Below are 22,314 nucleotides of genomic sequence, written 5' to 3'. Positions count from 1 at the left end.
CATGTTCTTTTAGTTATTAAGGTAACACTTTGTGTTTCACTCAACTTTATTGCCAGCCCTTTGGCCGATGGTATAATTATGCACTACTGCATATATGGACTAGTAGGTTTCTTTGTTCTTGTTATATTATGGATTAACTTTGTCCATTGTTCAGTTACACAACTGTGTTAATGCACTGAGGGTAATGTACTCTGAATTTTGAGGAAGTACATACTAAACAGTGCAGATATTAAATGGGGCAGCTGAGTACATTTTGAAACAGATTTCAAATATGTTTTCAGTATTCCCAACATTTCTGCAACATTGAAATGGTTTTTGTTACTTTAAATGTTAGTTTATTAACATACTGTAGACAATCAACACTGAATGTTATGTTCTCAATAACAAAATGTTTTCTGTGCTTGTTTATGTTTTTGTTGACATCTTTTATGATGATTCCTCCGTTGGGAGAGCCGCGAGACACAGTACCAATTTGTCTTGCTTTAGTGTGGATTCATATACAATTAGGTGCTAAGCAATAAGTCTAAAAACACAGAAACATAACTGTGAGAAAGAAATAGTCATTCCAGTTTATATAGCTTTTATTGATGTGCACCGTTGTAACAAAAATTATATGTAGTAATGTGTAAAAACAAAACCAATTGAAACAAGCATTGGAGTACCACTGGTAGCAATTGAATGTTTTTAGATTTTATTTTTTATTACATACTGCTGTTACATCCTTAGTTTATATGCATCACTAAAGGTTAAACGAATGTTAATGTGGTGAGCAAATTGCTCGAATTGCAACTATCACGTTACGAGACTGCAGCCTTTAGTTGTCGATGAAGTAGCTCCCTTCTTGCCTCTCAATGATTGATTGCTACCCATTTTCCAACAGTGCTGAACAGATGTGGACAATCACTAACCCATCTTGTGGCCAAGAACCACAATGCTAAGCATTGGTGACTTGGCAAGAACTGGTGTTCCCATTACGGGAAGGCCATTGGCACACTGGGGCACTCTGTTGTATTCTATAATGCATCTACCAATGAGTGAATTCCTTGGATTTGCAAGTTACTGGACTCTGTTGTAACGCAGTTTCACTCTGCAATCAGGAATGAGTACCCTTGACGCTATTACGTTAGGACCGCAGAATAATAAACCATGTAAAGAAAATTCCATTGATGGTGATTTCAGTGATAGCTAGTGTTTTTGTGTGTTTTTTATATTGATAAATGTTACTGCCTTAAGGAATGCTGCTGAGTAATTGGCATTCCTGCAAGTACATTGTCAGTGCTGAAACTTATGTACACTCTGTGTGTGTACTGTGCAAAGGCAAGGCATAAGTTACATGTGAAACCTGTGCATCAGATCTTGTGCACATATCACGTACATCATCAGCAAAATTGTAAGTGTAATGTCAAAAGCCAATTGTAGTTTAAATACAGAGTTTGGAAACCGTAATAATTCATAAATTTTTTAAGAAATAGAGGACTGTGAGATTCATAAAGCACTTATGATCACTTTATATTGTATTGAGTGCTTCAATCGAAATAATTGTTTGAGAGTTGTGGAAAATGAGCAGCACTATAAGAAGGTGGCTTTGTTATCCCTTTGTAAGTCCTGACATCATAACACCCTTCTCTTACAATAATGTTGAATAAGTCATAGTAGGTAATGGGGACTTACCGTTATTTAAGCTAAGTTTGATAGACAGTAGTTTTTTCAGAGTGATGTGACAAAACAAATGATATGAAAATTAAATAAGTTTACTATTTAAATATAGTAATGAAGATGCTACTATTTTGGGATAGATTTTTATTTTGATGGTGTGTAATTTTAGAACCACGGTCATGTAGTCTGCACTTTTCTGTATTTGATTAGTAATCTGTGCTTTTCAGTTATGAAATTTATGCACATGTTTATTAGTGTGTGAGTGAAGGGTGCTGTTTATGGGGTAGTACATGTACTAAGAAACTTCCCATATTTTTTTTAATGGCACATTGATTTGTATTTACAGGTAATAAAATCATTCCCAGTTAATCATCAGAGTTGAAGTACAGGGTGTACACCATGGTCTTTGTCAGAAGTACCTTTCCCCACGGAAGACAATTGTTTGAGGTAGGTATGTTGTGTGTTATTATTAGTAGTTCCTGTAACTTGTGCAATGTATTGCATTTTATGATGTGAGGGGTATTTGCACTCACCCGTGTTATATATGTATATTTCTGGTTAAGCACAATTGTTGCCTTTGATACTCCGTTTTAGAAGTTGGCATCATTGGAGTAATGGAGATGTGAAAGGATAGTAATTTTCTTGACTGCTTGACTGACTACTTCATAACATAATCACTGACATTGTTGAGGCATTTCTGAAACAGTGCAGCTTTAGTTGCATGCACACCTCATAGGAGTCAGCCGCCAATATCCAGCACCACAAAGTCCCTTAAGTTGGCACCTCAGCTTAATTGTGGAAATGTACTGCTGCAAAAAAAGAATTCTTGAGGTGGAAAATATGACAGTCACTTGCGCCAAGTTCACAGCTGTAATGCTGCTGGTTGGAAATGTCCCATGGAAAGTGAGTCAGTAAATTCCGTGTCGTGTTGGCAGTTCAGATTCTTCCAGTATCATGTGTTTAAGATAAGAATTTTCATAACTTTTAATCAAGCCTTTGCACAGTTAACTAGTGGACTCATTACCTGCTTCATTTCAACCACTACATTATGAAGTGTGGCATGTTACAATGTAGATGTATCCTGAGTTGCATATTGATGGTAATGAACTAGATTTAAACCATAATTTGAGTTTAGTGCCTATAGTTACTGTGGACAAGATTAGTATATGATTCAATGTGTGTGAATTATGTCCATAGGGGATGAAATTCACTTTCACTTCAGGTGAAATTTGAAATACTTTTGTATAATGTCTACACAGAACCTGAGCCTTCTTATTCTTTGTGTATGTATCTGTGAAATTTTGCCTGTAGTTAACCGTTCTGACTATGAGATGACAAACTTTCTATCATTACAAATACCTGCAAACTTTTTGCAAAGTCTCTCTTACTTTATACTTACAGGTTCATGTTTTTCTTGGTAGTTGCGTATAAGAAACTGACAGTTTTAAGTTGGAAGGCGGTTATAACTGTTGATATGTTACAATAACATTTTATTGTGAAAGTGTGTGGTGTGAGGTACTTTTGAGCTACTGGAAATAGCTTTGTTGTTGGTATCACAAATTTTACCAAAAGGTGTGTGCTGTATTGTGGAAGCTTTCATGTTCTTTTAGTTATTAAGGTAACACTTTGTGTTTTACTCAGCTTTATTGCCTGACATTTGGCCTATGGTATAATTATGCACTACTGCATATATGGACTAGTAGGTTTCTTTGTTCTTGTTATATTATGGATTAACTTTGTCCATTGTTCAGTTATACAACTGTGTGAATGCACTGAGGGTAATGTACTCTGAATTTTGAGGAAGTACATACTAAACAGTGCAGATATTAAATGGGGCAGCTGAGTACATTTTGAAACAGATTTCAAATATGTTTTCAGTATTCGCAACATTTCTGCAACATTGAAATGGTTTTTGTGACTTTAGATGTTAGTTTATTAACATACCGTAGACAATCAACACTGAATGTTATGTTCTCAATTACAAAATGTTTTCTGTGCTTCTTTATGTTTTTGTTGACATCTTTTATGATGATTCCTCCGTTGGGAGAGCCGCGAGACACAGTACCAATTTGTCTTGCTTTAGTGTGGATTCATATACAATTAGTTGCTAAGCAATAAGTCTAAAAACACAGAAACATAACTGTGAGAAAGAAATTGTCATTCCAGTTTATATAGCTTTTATTGATGTGCACTGTTGTAACAAAACTTATATGTAGTAATGTGTAAAAACAAACCGGATTGAAACAAGCATTGGAGTACCACTGGTAGCAATTGAATGTTTTTAAATTTTATTTTTTATTACATACTGCTGTTACATCCTCAGTTTATATGCATCACTAAAGGTTAAACGAATGTTAATGTGGTGAGCAAATTGCTCTAATTGCAACTATCACGTTATGAGACTGCAGCCTTTAGTTGTCGATGAAGTAGCTCCCTTCTTGCCTCTCAATGATTGATTGCTACCCATTTGCCAACAGTGCTGAACAGATGTGGACAATCACTAACCCATCATGTGGCCAAGAACCACAATGCTAAACATTGGTGACTTGGCAAGAACTGGTGTTCCCATTACGGGAAGGGCATTGGCACACTGGGGCACTCTGTTGTATTGTATAATGCATCTACCAGTGAGTGAATTCCTTGGATTTGCAAGTTACAGGACACTGTTGTAAAGCAGTTTCACTCTGCAATCAGGAATTAGTACCCTTGATGCTATTACGTTAGGACTGCAGATTAATAAACCATGTAAAGAAAATTCCATTGATGGTGATTTCAGTGATAGGTAGTGTTTTTGTGTGTTTTTTATATTGATAAATGTTACTGCCTTAAGGAATGCTGCTGAGTAATTGGCATTCCTGCAAGTACATTGTCAGTGCTGAATCTTATGTACACTCTGTGTGTGTACTGTGCAAAGGCAAGGTATAAGTACATGTGAAACCTGTGCATCAGATCTTGTGCACATCTCACGTACATCCTCAGCAAAATTGTAAGTGTAATGTCAAAAGCCAATTGTTGGCACTAGATTTGGTGAACCTTACCCCATGTAGTTTACATACAGAGTTTGGAAACCATAATAATGCATAAATTTTTTAAGAAATAGAGGACTGTGAGATTCATAAAGCACTTATGATCACTTTATATTGTATTGAGTGCTTCAATCGAAATAATTGTTTGAGAGTTGTGGAAAATGAGCAGCACTATAAGAAGGTGGCTTTGTTATCCCTTTGTAAGTCCTGAAATCATAACACCCTTCTCTTACAATAATGTTGAATAAGTCATAGTAGGTAATGGGGACTTACCGTTATTTAAGCTAAGTTTGATAGACAGTAGTTTTTTCAGAGTGATGTGGCAAAACAAATGATATGAAAATTAAGTAAGTTTACTATTTAAATATAGTAATGAAGATGCTACTATTTTGGGATAGATTTTTATTTCGATGGTGGGTAATTTTAGAACCACGGTCATGTAGTCTGTACATTTCTGTATTTGATTAGTAATCTGTGCTTTTCTGTTATGAAATTTATGAACATGTTAATTAGTGTGTGAGTGAAGGGTGTTGTTTATGGGGTAGTACATGTACTAAGAAACTTCTCATACTTTTTTTAATGGCACATTGATTTGTATTTACAGGTAATAAAATCATTCCCAGTTAATCATCAGAGTTGAAGTACAGGGTGTACACCATGGTCTTTGTCAGAAGTACCTTTTCCCACGGATGACAATTGTTTGAGGTAGGTATGTTGTGTGTTATTATTAGTAGTTCCTGTAACTTGCGCAATTTACTGCATTTTATGATGTGAGGGGTATTTGCACTTACCAGTTATATATATGTATATTTCTGGTTATGCACAATTGTTGCCTTTGATACTCCGTTTTAGGTGTTGGCATCATTGGAGTAATGGAGATGTGAAAGGATAGTAATTTTCTTGACTGCTTGACTGACTACTTCATAACATAATCACTGACATTGTTGAGGCATTTCTGAAACAGTGCAGCTTCAGTTGCATGTACATCTCATAGGAGTCAGCCGCCAATATCCAGCACCACAAAGTCCCTTAAGTTGGCACCTCAGCTTAATTGTGGAAATGTATTGCTGCAAAAAAAGAATTCTTGAGGTGGAAAAGATGACAGTCACTTTGGCCAAGTTCACAGCTGTAATGGTGCTGGTTGGAAATGTCCCATGGAAAGTGATTCAGTAAATTCCGTGTCATGTTTTCAGTTCAGATTCTTCCAGTATCTTGTGTTTAAGATAATAATTTTCATAACTTTTAATCAAGCCTTTGCACAGTTAACTAGTGGACTCATTAACTGCTTCATTTCAACCACTACATTATGAAGTGTGGCATGTTACAATGTAGATGCATCCTGAGTTGCATATTGCTGGTAATGAACTAGTTTTAAACCATAATTTGAGTTTAGTGCCTATAGTTACTGTGGACAAATTAGTATATGATTCAATGGGTATGAATTATATCCATAGGGGATGAAATTCACTTTCACTTCAGGTGAAATTTGAAATACTTTTGTATAATGTCTACACAGAGCCTGAGCCTTCTTATTCTTTGTGTATGCATCTGTGAAATTTTGCCTGTAGTTAACCGTTCTGACTATGACATGATAAACTTTCTATCGTTACAAATACCTGCAAACTATTTGCAAAGTCTCTCTTACTTTATACTTACAGGTTCATGTTTTTCTTGGTAGTTGCGTATAAGAAATTGACAGTTCTAAATTGGAAGGCGGTTATAACTGTTGATATGTTACAATAACATTTTATTGTGAAAGTGTGTGGTGTGAGGTACTTTTGAGCTACTGGAAATAGCTTTGTTGTTGGTATCACAAATTTTACCAAAAGGTGTGTGCTGTATTGTGGAAGCTTTCATGTTCTTTTAGTTATTAAGGTAACACTTTGTGTTTCACTCAACTTTATTGCCAGCCCTTTGGCCGATGGTATAATTATGCACTACTGCATATATGGACTAGTAGGTTTCTTTGTTCTTGTTATATTATGGATTAACTTTGTCCATTGTTCAATTACACAACTGTGTTAATGCACTGAGGGTAATGTACTCTGAATTTTGAGGAAGTACATACTAAACAGTGCAGATATTAAATGGGGCAGCTGAGTACATTTTGAAACAGATTTCAAATATGTTTTCAGTATTCCCAACATTTCTGCAACATTGAAATGGTTTTTGTGACTTTAGATGTTAGTTTATTAACATACTGTAGACAATCAACACTGAATGTTATGTTCTCAATAACAAAATGTTTTCTGTGCTTCTTTATGTTTTTGTTGACATCTTTTATGATGATTCCTCCGTTGGGAGAGCCGCGAGACACAGTACCAATTTGTCTTGCTTTAGTGTGGATTCATATACAATTAGGTGCTAAGCAATAAGTCTAAAAACACAGAAACATAACTGTGAGAAAGAAATTGTCATTCCAGTTTATATAGCTTTTATTGATGTGCACCGTTGTAACAAAAATTATATGTAGTAATGTGTAAAAACAAAACGGATTGAAACAAGCATTGGAGTACCACTGGTAGCAATTGAATGTTTTTAGATTTTCTTTTTTATTACATACTGCTGTTACATCCTTAGTTTATATGCATCACTAAAGGTTAAACGAATGTTAATGTGGTGAGCAAATTGCTCGAATTGCAACTATCACGTTACGAGACTGCAGCCTTTAGTTGTCGATGAAGTAGCTCCCTTCTTGCCTCTCAATGATTGATTGCTACCCATTTTCCAACAGTGCTGAACAGATGTGGACAATCACTAACCCATCTTGTGGCCAAGAACCACAATGCTAAGCATTGGTGACTTGGCAAGAACTGGTGTTCCCATTACGGGAAGGCCATTGGCACACTGGGGCACTCTGTTGTATTCTATAATGCATCTACCAATGAGTGAATTCCTTGGATTTGCAAGTTACTGGACTCTGCTGTAAAGCGGTTTCACTCTGCAATCAGGAATGAGTACCCTTGATGCTATTACGTTAGGACTGCAGAATAATAAACCATGTAAAGAAAATTCCATTGATGGTGATTTCAGTGATAGCTAGTGTTTTTGTGTGTGTTTTTTATATTGATAAATGGTACTGCCTTAAGGAATGCTGCTGAGTAATTGGCATTCCTGCAAGTACATTGTCAGTGCTGAATCCTATGTACACTCTGTGTGTGTACTGTGCAAAGGCTAGGCATTAGTTACATGTGAAACCTGTGCATCAGATCTTGTGCACATCTCACGTACATCATCAGCAAAATTGTAAGTGTAATGTCAAAAGCCAATTGTTGGCACTAGATTTGGTGAACCCTACCCCATGTAGTTTAAATACAGAGTTTGGAAACCGTAATAATGCATAAATTTTTTAAGAAATAGAGGACTGTGAGATTCATAAAGCACTTATGATCACTTTATATTGTATTGAGTGCTTCAATCGAAATAATTGTTTGAGAGTTGTGGAAAATGAGCAGCACTATAAGAAGGTGGCTTTGTTATCCCTTTGTAAGTCCTGAAATCATAACACCCTTCTCTTACAATAATGTTGAATAAGTCATAGTAGGTAATGGGGACTTACCGTTATTTAAGCTAAGTTTGATAGACAGTAGTTTTTTCAGAGTGATGTGGCAAAACAATAGATATGAAAATTAAATAAGTTTACTATTTAAATATAGTAATGAAGATGCTACTATTTTGGGATAGATTTTTATTTCGATGGTGTGTAATTTTAGAACCTCGGTCATGTAGTCTGTGCATTTCTGTATTTGATTAGTAATCTGTGCTTTTCTGTTATGAAATTTATGCACATGTTAATTAGTGTGTGAGTGAAGGGTGCTGTTTATGGGGTAGTTCATGTACTAAGAAACTTCTCATACTTTTTTTAATGGCACATTGATTTGTATTTACAGGTAATAAAATCATTCCCAGTTATACATCAGAGTTGAAGTACAGGGTGTACAACATGGTCTTTGTCAGAAGTACCTTTTCCCACGGATGACAATTGTTTGAGGTAGGTATGTTGTGTGTTATTATTAGTAGTTCCTGTAACTTGTCTAATGTATTGCATTTTATGATGTGAGGGGTATTTGCACTCACCAGTGTTATATATGTATATTTCTGGTTAAGCACAATTGTTGCCTTTGATACTCCGTTTTAGAAGTTGGCATCATTGGAGTAATGGAGATGTGAAAGGATAGTAATTTTCTTGACTGCTTGACTGACTACTTCATAACATAATCACTGACATTGTTGAGGCATTTCTGAAACAGTGCAGCTTCAGTTGCATGCACATCTCATAGGAGTCAGCCGCCAATATCCAGCACCACAAAGTCCCTTAAGTTGGCACCTCAGCTTAATTGTGGAAATGTATTGCTGCAAAAAAAGAATTCTTGAGGTGGAAAAGATGACAGTCACTTGGGCCAAGTTCACAGCTGTAATGCTGCTGGTTGGAAATGTCCCATGGAAAGTGATTCAGTAAATTCCGTGTCGTGTTGGCAGTTCAGATTCTTCCAGTATCATGTGTTTAAGATAAGAATTTTCATAACTTTTAATCAAGCCTTTGCACAGTTAACTAGTGGACTCATTAACTGCTTCATTTCAACCACTACATTGTGAAGTGTGGCATGTTACAATGTAGATGCATCCTGAGTTGCATATAGCTGGTAATGAACTAGTTTTAAACCATAATTTGAGTTTAGTGCCTATAGTTACTGTGGACAAGATTAGTATATGATTCAATGTGTATGAATTATATCCATAGGGGATGAAATTCACTTTCACTTTAGGTGAAATTTGAAATACTTTTGTATAATGTCTACACAGAGCCTGAGCCTTCTTATTCTTTGTGTATGTATCTGTGAAATTTTGCCTGTAGTTAACCGTTCTGACTATGACATGATAAACTTTCTATCATTACAAATACCTGCAAACTATTTGCAAAGTCTCTCTTACTTTATACTTACAGGTTCATGTTTTTGTTGGTAGTTGCGTATAAGAAACTGACAGTTCTAAATTGGAAGGCGGTTATAACTGTTGATATGTTACAATAACATTTTATTGTGAAAGTGTGTGGTGTGAGGTACTTTTGAGCTACTGGAAATAGCTTTGTTGTTGGTATCACAAATTTTACCAAAAGGTGTGTGCTGTATTGTGGAAGCTTTCATGTTCTTTTAGTTATTAAGGTAACACTTTGTGTTTTACTCAACTTTATTGCCAGCCATTTGGCCTATGGTATAATTATGCACTACTGCATATATGGACTAGTAGGTTTCGTTGTTCTTGTTATATCGTGGATTAACTTTGTCCATTGTTCAGTTATACAACTGTGTGAATGCACTGAGAGTAATGTACTCTGAATTTTGAGGAAGTACATACTAAACAGTGCAGATATTAAATGGGGCAGCTGAGTACATTTTGAAACAGATTTCAAATATGTTTTCAGTATTCGCAACATTTCTGCAACTTTGAAATGGTTTTTGTGACTTTAGATGTTAGTTTATTAACATACTGTAGACAATCAACACTGAATGTTATGTTCTCAATTACAAAATGTTTTCTGTGCTTCTTTATGTTTTTGTTGACATCTTTTATGATGATTCCTCCGTTGGGAGAGCCGCGAGACACAGTACCAATTTGTCTTGCTTTAGTGTGGATTCATATACAATTAGTTGCTAAGCAATAAGTCTAAAAACACAGAAACATAACTGTGAGAAAGAAATTGTCATTCCAGTTTATATAGCTTTTATTGATGTGCACTGTTGTAACAAAACTTATATGTAGTAATGTGTAAAAACAAACCGGATTGAAACAAGCATTGGAGTACCACTGGTAGCAATTGAATGTTTTTAAATTTTATTTTTTATTACATACTGCTGTTACATCCTCAGTTTATATGCATCACTAAAGGTTAAACGAATGTTAATGTGGTGAGCAAATTGCTCCAATTGCAACTATCACGTTATGAGACTGCAGCCTTTAGTTGCCGATGAAGTAGCTCCCTTCTTGCCTCTCAATGATTGATTGCTACCCATTTGCCAACAGTGCTGAACAGATGTGGACAATCACTAACCCATCATGTGGCCAAGAACCACAATGCTAAACATTGGTGACTTGGCAAGAACTGGTGTTCCCATTACGGGAAGGGCATTGGCACACTGGGGCACTCTGTTGTATTCTATAATGCATCTACCAATGAGTGAATTCCTTGGATTTGCAAGTTACTGGACACTGTTGTAAAGCAGTTTCACTCTGCAATCAGGAATGAGTACCCTTGATGCTATTACGCTAGGACTGCAGATTAATAAACCATGTAAAGAAAATTCCATTGATGGTGATTTCAGTGATAGCTAGTGTTTTTGTGTGTTTTTTATATTGATAAATGTTACTGCCTTAAGGAATGCTGCTGAGTAATTGGCATTCCTGCAAGTACATTGTCAGTGCTGAATCTTATGTACACTCTGTGTGTGTACTGTGCAAAGGCAAGGCATAAGTTACATGTGAAACCTGTGCATCAGATCTTGTGCACATCTCACGTACATCATCAGCAAAATTGTAAGTGTAATGTCAAAAGCCAATTGTAGTTTAAATACAGAGTTTGGAAACCGTAATAATGCATAAATTTTTTAAGAAATAGAGGACTGTGAGATTCATAAAGCACTTATGATCACATTATATTGTATTGAGTGCTTCAATCGAAATAATTGTTTGAGAGTTGTGGAAAATGAGCAGCACTATAAGAAGGTGGCTTTGTTATCCCTTTGTAAGTCCTGAAATCATAACACCCTTCTCTTACAATAATGTTGAATAAGTCATAGTGGGTAACGGGGACTTACCGTTATTTAAGCTAAGTTTGATAGACAGTAGTTTTTTCAGAGCGATGTGGCAAAACAAATGATATGAAAATTAAATAAGTTTACTATTTAAATATAGTAATGAAGATGCTCCTATTTTGGGATAGATTTTCATTTCGATTGTGGGTAATTTTAGAACCACGGTCATGTAGTCTGTACATTTCTGTATTTGATTAGTAATCTGTGCTTTTCTGTTATGAAATTTATGCACATGTTTATTAGTGTGTGAGTGAAGGGTGCTGTTTATGGGGTAGTACATGTACTAAAAAACTTCTCATACTTTTTTTAATGGTACATTGATTTGTATTTACAGGTAATAAAATCATTCCCAGTTAATCATCAGATTTGCAGTACAGGGTGTACACCATGGTCTTTGTCAGAAGTACCTTTTCCCACGGATGACAATTGTTTGAGGTAGGTATGTTGTGTGTTATTATTAGTAGTTCCTGTAACTTGCGCAATGTACTGCATTTTATGATGTGAGGGGTATTTGCACTCACCAGTGTTATATATGCATATTTCTGGTTAAGCACAATTGTTGCCTTTGATACTCCGTTTTAGAAGTTGGCATCATTGGAGTAATGGAGGTGTGAAAGGATAGTAATTTTCTTGACTGCTTGACGGACTACTTCATAAAATAATCACTGACGTTGTTGAGGCATTTCTGAAACAGTGCAGCTTCAGTTGCATGCACATCTCATAGGAGTCAGCCGCCAATATCCAGCACCACAAAGTCCCTTAAGTTGGCACCTCAGCTTAATTGTGGAAATGTATTGCTGCAAAAAAAGAATTCTTGAGGTGGAAAAGATGACAGTCACTTGGGCCAAGTTCACAGCTGTAATGCTGCTGGTTGGAAATGTCCCATGGAAAGTGATTCAGTAAATTCCGTGTCGTGTTGGCAGTTCAGATTCTTCCAGTATCATGTGTTTAAGATAATAATTTTCATAACTTTTAATCAAGCCTTTGCACAGTTAACTAGTGGACTCATAAACTGCTTCATTTCAACCACTACATTATGAAGTGTGGCATATTGCAATGTAGATGCATCCCGAGTTGCATGTAGCTGGTAATGAACTAGTTTTAAACCATAATTTGAGTTTAGTGCCTATAGTTACTGTGGACAAGATTAGTATATGATTCAATGTGTATGAATTATATCCATAGGGGATGAAATTCACTTTCACTTCAGGTGAAATTTGAAATACTTTTGTATAATGTCTACACAGAGCCTGAGCCTTCTTATTCTTTGTGTATGTATCTGTGAAATTTTGCCTGTAGTTAACCGTTCTGACTATGACATGATAAACTTTCTATCATTACAAATACCTGCAAACTATTTGCAAAGTCTCTCTTTCTTTATACTTACAGGTTCATGTTTTTCTTGGTAGTTGCGTATAAGAAACTGACAGTTCTAAATTGGAAGGTGGTTATAACTGTTGATATGTTACAATAACATTTTATTGTGAAAGTGTGTGGTGTGAGGTACTTTTGAGCTACTGGAAATAGCTTTGTTGTTGGTATCACAAATTTTACCAAAAGGTGTGTGCTGTATTGTGGAAGCTTTCATGTTCTTTTAGTTATTAAGGTAACACTTTGTGTTTTAGTCAACTTTATTGCCAGCCATTTGGCCTATGGTATAATTATGCACTACTGCATATATGGACTAGTAGGTTTCTTTGTTCTTGTTATATCGTGGATTAACTTTGTCCATTGTTCAGTTATACAACTGTGTGAATGCACTGAGGGTAATGTACTCTGAATTTTGAGGAAGTACATACTAAACAGTGCAGATATTAAATGGGGCAGCTGAGTACATTTTGAAACAGATTTCAAATATGTTTTCAGTATTCCCAACATTTCTGCAACATTGAAATGGTTTTTGTGACTTTAGATGTTAGTTTATTAACATACTGTAGACAATCAACACTGAATGTTATGTTCTCAATTACAAAATGTTTTCTGTGCTTCTTTATGTTTTTGTTGACATCTTTTATGATGATTCCTCAGTTGGAAGAGCTGCGAGGCACAGTACCAATTTGTCTTGCTTTAGTGTGGATTCATATACAATTAGTTGCTAAGCAATAAGTCTGAAGACACAGAAACATAACTGTGAGAAAGAAATTGTCATTCCAGTTTATATAGCTTTTATTGATGTGCACTGTTGTAACAAAACTTATATGTAGTAATGTGTAAAAACAAACCGGATTGAAACAAGCATTGGAGTACCACTGGTAGCAATTGAATGTTTTTAAATTTTATTTTTTATTACATACTGCTGTTACATCCTCAGTTTATATGCATCACTAAAGGTTAAACGAATGTTAATGTGGTGAGCAAATTGCTCCAATTGCAACTATCACGTTATGAGACTGCAGCCTTTAGTTGTCGATGAAGTAGCTCCCTTCTTGCCTCTCAATGAGTGATTGCTACCCATCTGCCAACAGTGCTGAACAGATGCGGACAATCACTAACCCATCTTGTGGCCAAGAACCACAATGCTAAACATTGGTGACTTGGCAAGAACTGGTGTTCCCATTACGGGAAGGGCATTGGCACACTGGGGCACTCTGTTGTATTCTATAATGCATCTACCAATGAGTAAATTCCTTGGATTTGCAAGTTACTGGACTCTATTGTAAAGCAGTTTCACTCTGCAATCAGGAATGAGTTCCCTTGATGCTATTACGTTAGGACTGCAGAATAATAAACCATGTAGAGAAAGTTCCATTGATGGTGATTTCAGTGATAGCTAGTGCTTTTGTGTGTTTTTTATATTGATAAATGTTACTGCCTTAAGGAATGCTGCTGAGTAGTTGGCATTCCTGCAAGTACATTGTCAGTGCTGAATCTTATGTACACTCTGTGTGTGTACTGTGCAAAGGCAAGGCATAAGTTACATGTGAAACCTGTGCATCAGATCTTGTGCACATCTCACGTACATCATCAGCAAAATTGTAAGTGTAATGTCAAAAGCCAATTGTTGGCACTAGATTTGGTGAACCCTACCCCATGTAGTTTAAATACAGAGTTTGGAAACCGTAATAATGCATAAATTTTTTAAGAAATAGAGGACTGTGAGATTCATAAAGCACTTATGATCACTTTATATTGTATTGAGTGCTTCAATCGAAATAATTGTTTGAGAGTTGTGGAAAATGAGCAGCACTATAAGAAGGTGGCTTTGTTATCCCTTTGTAAGTCCTGAAATCATAACACCCTTCTCTTACAATATTGTTGAATAAGTCATAGTAGGTAATGGGGACTTACCGTTATTTAAGCTAAGTCTGATAGACAGTAGTTTTTTCAGAGTGATGTGGCAAAACAAATGATATGAAAATTAAATAAGTTTACTATTTAAATATAGTAATGAAGATGCTACTATTTTGGGATAGATTTTTATTTCGATGGTGGGTAATTTTAGAACCACGGTCATGTAGTCTGTACATTTCTGTATTTGATTAGTAATCTGTGCTTTTCTGTTATGAAATTTATGCACATGTTAATTAGTGTGTGAGTGAAGGGTGCTGTTTATGGGGTAGTACATGTACTAAGAAACTTCTCATACTTTTTTTAATGGCACATTGTTTTGTATTTACAGGTAATAAAATCATTCCCAGTTAATCATCAGAGTTGAAGTACAGGGTGTACACCATGGTCTTTGTCAGAAGTACCTTTTCCCATGGATGACAATTGTTTGAGGTAGGTATGTTGTGTGTTATTATTAGTAGTTCCTGTAACTTGTGCAATGTATTGCATTTTATGATGTGAGGGGTATTTGCACTCACCAGTGTTATATATGCATATTTCTGGTTAAGCACAATTGTTGCCTTTGATACTCCGTTTTAGAAGTTGGCATCATTGGAGTAATGGAGGTGTGAAAGGATAGTAATTTTCTTGACTGCTTGACTGACTACTTCATAACATAATCACTGACGTTGTTGAGGCATTTCTGAAACAGTGCAGCTTCAGTTGCATGTACATCTCATAGGAGTCAGCCGCCAATATCCAGCACCACAAAGTCCCTTAAGTTGGCACCTCAGCTTAATTGTGGAAATGTATTGCTGCAAAAAAAGAATTCTTGAGGTGGAAAAGATGACAGTCACTTGGGCCAAGTTCACAGCTGTAATGCTGCTGGTTGGAAATGTCCCATGGAAAGTGATTCAGTAAATTCCGTGTCGTGTTGGCAGTTCAGATTCTTCCAGTATCATGTGTTTAAGATACTAATTTTCATAACTTTTAATCAAGCCTTTGCACAGTTAACTAGTGGACTCATTAACTGCTTCATTTCAACCACTACATTATGAAGTGTGGCATATTGCAATGTAGATGCATCCCGAGTTGCATATTGCTGGTAATGAACTAGTTTTAAACGATAATTTGAGTTTAGTGCCTATAGTTACTGTGGACAAGATTAGTATATGATTCAATGTGTATGAATTATATCCATAGGGGATGAAATTCACTTTCACTTCAGGTGAAATTTGAAATACTTTTGTATAATGTCTACACAGAGCCTGAGCCTTCTTATTCTTTGTGTATGTATCTGTGAAATTTTGCCTGTAGTTAACCGTTCTGACTATGACATGATAAACTTTCTATCATTACAAATACCTGCAAACTATTTGCAAAGTCTCTCTTACTTTATACTTACAGGTTCATGTTTTTGTTGGTAGTTGCGTATAAGAAACTGACAGTTCTAAATGGGAAGGCGGTTGTAACTGTTGATATGTTACAATAACATTTTATTGTGAAAGTGTGTGGTGTGAGGTACTTTTGAGCTACTGGAAATAGCTTTGTTGTTGGTATCACAAATTTTACCAAAAGGTGTGTGCTGTATTGTGGAAGCTTTCATGTTCTTTTAGTTATTAAGGTAACACTTTGTGTTTCACTCAACTTTATTGCCAGCCATTTGGCCTATGGTATAATTATGCACTACTGCATATATGGACTAGTAGGTTTCTTTGTTCTTGTTATATTGTGGATTAACTTTGTCCATTGTTCAGTTATACAACTGTGTGAATGCACTGAGGGTAATGTACTCTGAATTTTGAGGAATTACATACTAAACAGTGCAGATATTAAATGGGGCAGCTGTGTACATTTTGAAACAGATTTCAAATATGTTTTCAGTATTCCCAACATTTCTGCAACATTGAAATGGTTTTTGTGACTTTAGATGTTAGTTTATTAACATACTGTAGACAATCAACACTGAATGTTATGTTCTCAATTAATTACAAAATGTTTTCTCTGCTTCTTTATGTTTTTGTTGACATCTTTTATGATGATTCCTCAGTTGGAAGAGCCGCGAGACACAGTACCAATTTGTCTTGCTTTAGTGTGGATTCATATACAATTAGTTGCTAAGCAATAAGTCTGAAGACACAGAAACATAACTGTGAGAAAGAAATTGTCATTCCAGTTTATATAGCTTTTATTGATGTGCACTGTTGTAACAAAAATTATATGTAGTAAAGTATAAGAACAAACCGGATTGAAACAAGCATTGGAGTACCACTGGTGGTAATTGTATATTTTTAAGTTTTATTTTTTATTACATACTGCTGTTACATCCTCAGTTTATATGCATCACTAAAGGTTAAACGAATGTTAATGTGGTGAGCAAATTGCTCGAATTGCAACTATCACGTTATGAGACTGCAGCCTTTAGTTGTCGATGAAGTAGCTCCCTTCTTGCCTCTGAATGATTGATTGCTACCTATTTGCCAACAGTGCTGAACAGATGTGGACAATCACTAACCCATCTTGTGGCCAAGAACCACAATGCTAAACATTGGTGACTTGGCAAGAACTGGTGTTCCCATTACGGGAAGGCCATTGGCACACTGGGGCACTCTGTTGTATTCTATAATGCATCTACCAGTGAGTGAATTCCTTGGATTTGCAAGTTACAGGACTCTGTTGTAACGCAGTTTCACTCTGCAATCAGGAATGAGTACCCTTGACGCTATTACGTTAGGACCGCAGAATAATAAACCATGTAAAGAAAATTCCATTGATGGTGATTTCAGTGATAGCTAGTGTTTTTGTGTGTTTTTTATATTGATAAATGTTACTGCCTTAAGGAATGCTGCTGAGTAATTGGCATTCCTGCAAGTACATTGTCAGTGCTGAATCTTATGTACACTCTGTGTGTGTACTGTGCAAAGGCAAGGCATAATTTACATGTGAAACCTGTGCATCAGATCTTGTGCACATCTCACGTACATCATCATCAAAATTGTAAGTGTAATGTCAAAAGCGAATTGTTGGCACTAGATTTGGTGAACCCTACCCCATGTAGTTTAAATACAGAGTTTGGAAACCGTAATAATGCATAAATTTTTTAAGAAATAGAGGACTGTGAGATTCATAAAGCACTTATGATCACTTTATATTGTATTGAGTGCTTCAATCGAAATAATTGTTTGAGAGTTGTGGAAAATGAGCAGCACTATAAGAAGGTGGCTTTGTTATCCCTTTGTAAGTCCTGAAATCATAACACCCTTCTCTTACAATATTGTTGAATAAGTCATAGTAGGTAATGGGGACTTACCGTTATTTAAGCTAAGTCTGATAGACAGTAGTTTTTTCAGAGTGATGTGGCAAAACAAATGATATGAAAATTAAATAAGTTTACTATTTAAATATAGTAATGAAGATGCTACTATTTTGGGATAGATTTTTATTTCGATGGTGGGTAATTTTAGAACCACGGTCATGTAGTCTGTACATTTCTGTATTTGATTAGTAATCTGTGCTTTTCTGTTATGAAATTTATGCACATGTTAATTAGTGTGTGAGTGAAGGGTGCTGTTTATGGGGTAGTACATGTACTAAGAAACTTCTCATACTTTTTTTAATGGCACATTGTTTTGTATTTACAGGTAATAAAATCATTCCCAGTTAATCATCAGAGTTGAAGTACAGGGTGTACACCATGGTCTTTGTCAGAAGTACCTTTTCCCATGGATGACAATTGTTTGAGGTAGGTATGTTGTGTGTTATTATTAGTAGTTCCTGTAACTTGTGCAATGTATTGCATTTTATGATGTGAGGGGTATTTGCACTCACCAGTGTTATATATGCATATTTCTGGTTAAGCACAATTGTTGCCTTTGATACTCCGTTTTAGAAGTTGGCATCATTGGAGTAATGGAGGTGTGAAAGGATAGTAATTTTCTTGACTGCTTGACTGACTACTTCATAACATAATCACTGACGTTGTTGAGGCATTTCTGAAACAGTGCAGCTTCAGTTGCATGTACATCTCATAGGAGTCAGCCGCCAATATCCAGCACCACAAAGTCCCTTAAGTTGGCACCTCAGCTTAATTGTGGAAATGTATTGCTGCAAAAAAAGAATTCTTGAGGTGGAAAAGATGACAGTCACTTGGGCCAAGTTCACAGCTGTAATGCTGCTGGTTGGAAATGTCCCATGGAAAGTGATTCAGTAAATTCCGTGTCGTGTTGGCAGTTCAGATTCTTCCAGTATCATGTGTTTAAGATACTAATTTTCATAACTTTTAATCAAGCCTTTGCACAGTTAACTAGTGGACTCATTAACTGCTTCATTTCAACCACTACATTATGAAGTGTGGCATATTGCAATGTAGATGCATCCCGAGTTGCATATTGCTGGTAATGAACTAGTTTTAAACGATAATTTGAGTTTAGTGCCTATAGTTACTGTGGACAAGATTAGTATATGATTCAATGTGTATGAATTATATCCATAGGGGATGAAATTCACTTTCACTTCAGGTGAAATTTGAAATACTTTTGTATAATGTCTACACAGAGCCTGAGCCTTCTTATTCTTTGTGTATGTATCTGTGAAATTTTGCCTGTAGTTAACCGTTCTGACTATGACATGATAAACTTTCTATCATTACAAATACCTGCAAACTATTTGCAAAGTCTCTCTTACTTTATACTTACAGGTTCATGTTTTTGTTGGTAGTTGCGTATAAGAAACTGACAGTTCTAAATGGGAAGGCGGTTGTAACTGTTGATATGTTACAATAACATTTTATTGTGAAAGTGTGTGGTGTGAGGTACTTTTGAGCTACTGGAAATAGCTTTGTTGTTGGTATCACAAATTTTACCAAAAGGTGTGTGCTGTATTGTGGAAGCTTTCATGTTCTTTTAGTTATTAAGGTAACACTTTGTGTTTCACTCAACTTTATTGCCAGCCATTTGGCCTATGGTATAATTATGCACTACTGCATATATGGACTAGTAGGTTTCTTTGTTCTTGTTATATTGTGGATTAACTTTGTCCATTGTTCAGTTATACAACTGTGTGAATGCACTGAGGGTAATGTACTCTGAATTTTGAGGAATTACATACTAAACAGTGCAGATATTAAATGGGGCAGCTGTGTACATTTTGAAACAGATTTCAAATATGTTTTCAGTATTCCCAACATTTCTGCAACATTGAAATGGTTTTTGTGACTTTAGATGTTAGTTTATTAACATACTGTAGACAATCAACACTGAATGTTATGTTCTCAATTAATTACAAAATGTTTTCTCTGCTTCTTTATGTTTTTGTTGACATCTTTTATGATGATTCCTCAGTTGGAAGAGCCGCGAGACACAGTACCAATTTGTCTTGCTTTAGTGTGGATTCATATACAATTAGTTGCTAAGCAATAAGTCTGAAGACACAGAAACATAACTGTGAGAAAGAAATTGTCATTCCAGTTTATATAGCTTTTATTGATGTGCACTGTTGTAACAAAAATTATATGTAGTAAAGTATAAGAACAAACCGGATTGAAACAAGCATTGGAGTACCACTGGTGGTAATTGTATATTTTTAAGTTTTATTTTTTATTACATACTGCTGTTACATCCTCAGTTTATATGCATCACTAAAGGTTAAACGAATGTTAATGTGGTGAGCAAATTGCTCGAATTGCAACTATCACGTTATGAGACTGCAGCCTTTAGTTGTCGATGAAGTAGCTCCCTTCTTGCCTCTGAATGATTGATTGCTACCTATTTGCCAACAGTGCTGAACAGATGTGGACAATCACTAACCCATCTTGTGGCCAAGAACCACAATGCTAAACATTGGTGACTTGGCAAGAACTGGTGTTCCCATTACGGGAAGGCCATTGGCACACTGGGGCACTCTGTTGTATTCTATAATGCATCTACCAGTGAGTGAATTCCTTGGATTTGCAAGTTACAGGACTCTGTTGTAACGCAGTTTCACTCTGCAATCAGGAATGAGTACCCTTGACGCTATTACGTTAGGACCGCAGAATAATAAACCATGTAAAGAAAATTCCATTGATGGTGATTTCAGTGATAGCTAGTGTTTTTGTGTGTTTTTTATATTGATAAATGTTACTGCCTTAAGGAATGCTGCTGAGTAATTGGCATTCCTGCAAGTACATTGTCAGTGCTGAATCTTATGTACACTCTGTGTGTGTACTGTGCAAAGGCAAGGCATAATTTACATGTGAAACCTGTGCATCAGATCTTGTGCACATCTCACGTACATCATCATCAAAATTGTAAGTGTAATGTCAAAAGCGAATTGTTGGCACTAGATTTGGTGAACCTTACCCCATGTAGTTTGAATACAGAGTTTGGAAACCGTAATAATGCATAAATTTTTTAAGAAATAGAGGACTGTGAGATTCATAAAGCACTTATGATCACTTTATATTGTATTGAGTGCTTCAATCGAAATAATTGTTTGAGAGTTGTGGAAAATGAGCAGCACTATAAGAAGGTAGCTTTGTTATCCCTTTGTAAGTCCTGAAATCATAACACCCTTCTCTTACAATAATGTTGAATAAGTCATAGTAGGTAATGGGGACTTACCGTTATTTAAGCTAAGTTTGATAGACAGTAGTTTTTTCAGAGTGATGTGGCAAAACAAATGATATGAAAATTAAATAAGTTTACTATTTAAATATAGTAATGAAGATGCTACTATTTTGGGATAGATTTTTATTTCGATGGTGGGTAGTTTTAAAACGACGGTCATGTAGTCTGTACATTTCTGTATTTGATTAGTAATCTGTGCTTTTCTGTTATGAAATTTATGCACATGTTAATTAGTGTGTGAGTGAAGGGTGCTGTTTATGGGGTAGTACATGTACTAAGAAACTTCTCATACTTTTTTTAATGGCACATTAATTTGTTTTACAGGTAATAAAATCATTCCCAGTTAATCGTCAGAGTTGAAGTACAGGGTGTACACCATGGTCTTTGTCAGAAGTACCTTTTCCCACGGATGACAATTGTTTGAGGTAGGTATGTTGTGTGTTATTATTAGTAGTTCCTGTAACTTGTGCAATGTATTGCATTTTATGATGTGAGGGGTATTTGCACTCACCAGTGTTATATATGTATATTTCTGGTTAAGCACAATTGTTGCCTTTGATACTCCGTTTTAGAAGTTGGCATCATTGGAGTAATGGAGATGTGAAAGGATAGTAATTTTCTTGACTGCTTGACTGACTACTTCATAACATAATCACTGACATTGTTGAGGCATTTCTGAAACAGTGCCGCTTCAGTTGCATGCACATCTCATAGGAGTCAGCCGCCAATATCCAGCACCACAAAGTCCCTTAAGTTGGCACCTCAGCTTAATTGTGTAAATGTATTGCGGCAAAAAAAGAATTCTTGAGGTGGAAAAGATGACAGTCACTTGGGCCAAGTTCACAGCTGTAATACTGCTGGTTGGAAATGTCCCATGGAAAGTGATTCAGTAAATTCCGTGTCGTGTTGGCAGTTCAGATTCTGCCAGTATCATGTGTTTAAGATAATAAT

The sequence above is a fragment of the Schistocerca americana genome, chromosome X (genome assembly GCF_021461395.2).
Source record: "Schistocerca americana isolate TAMUIC-IGC-003095 chromosome X, iqSchAmer2.1, whole genome shotgun sequence".
Classification (NCBI taxonomy): Eukaryota; Metazoa; Arthropoda; class Insecta; order Orthoptera; family Acrididae; genus Schistocerca; species Schistocerca americana.
Note: the sequence above shows the minus strand (reverse complement) of the source record.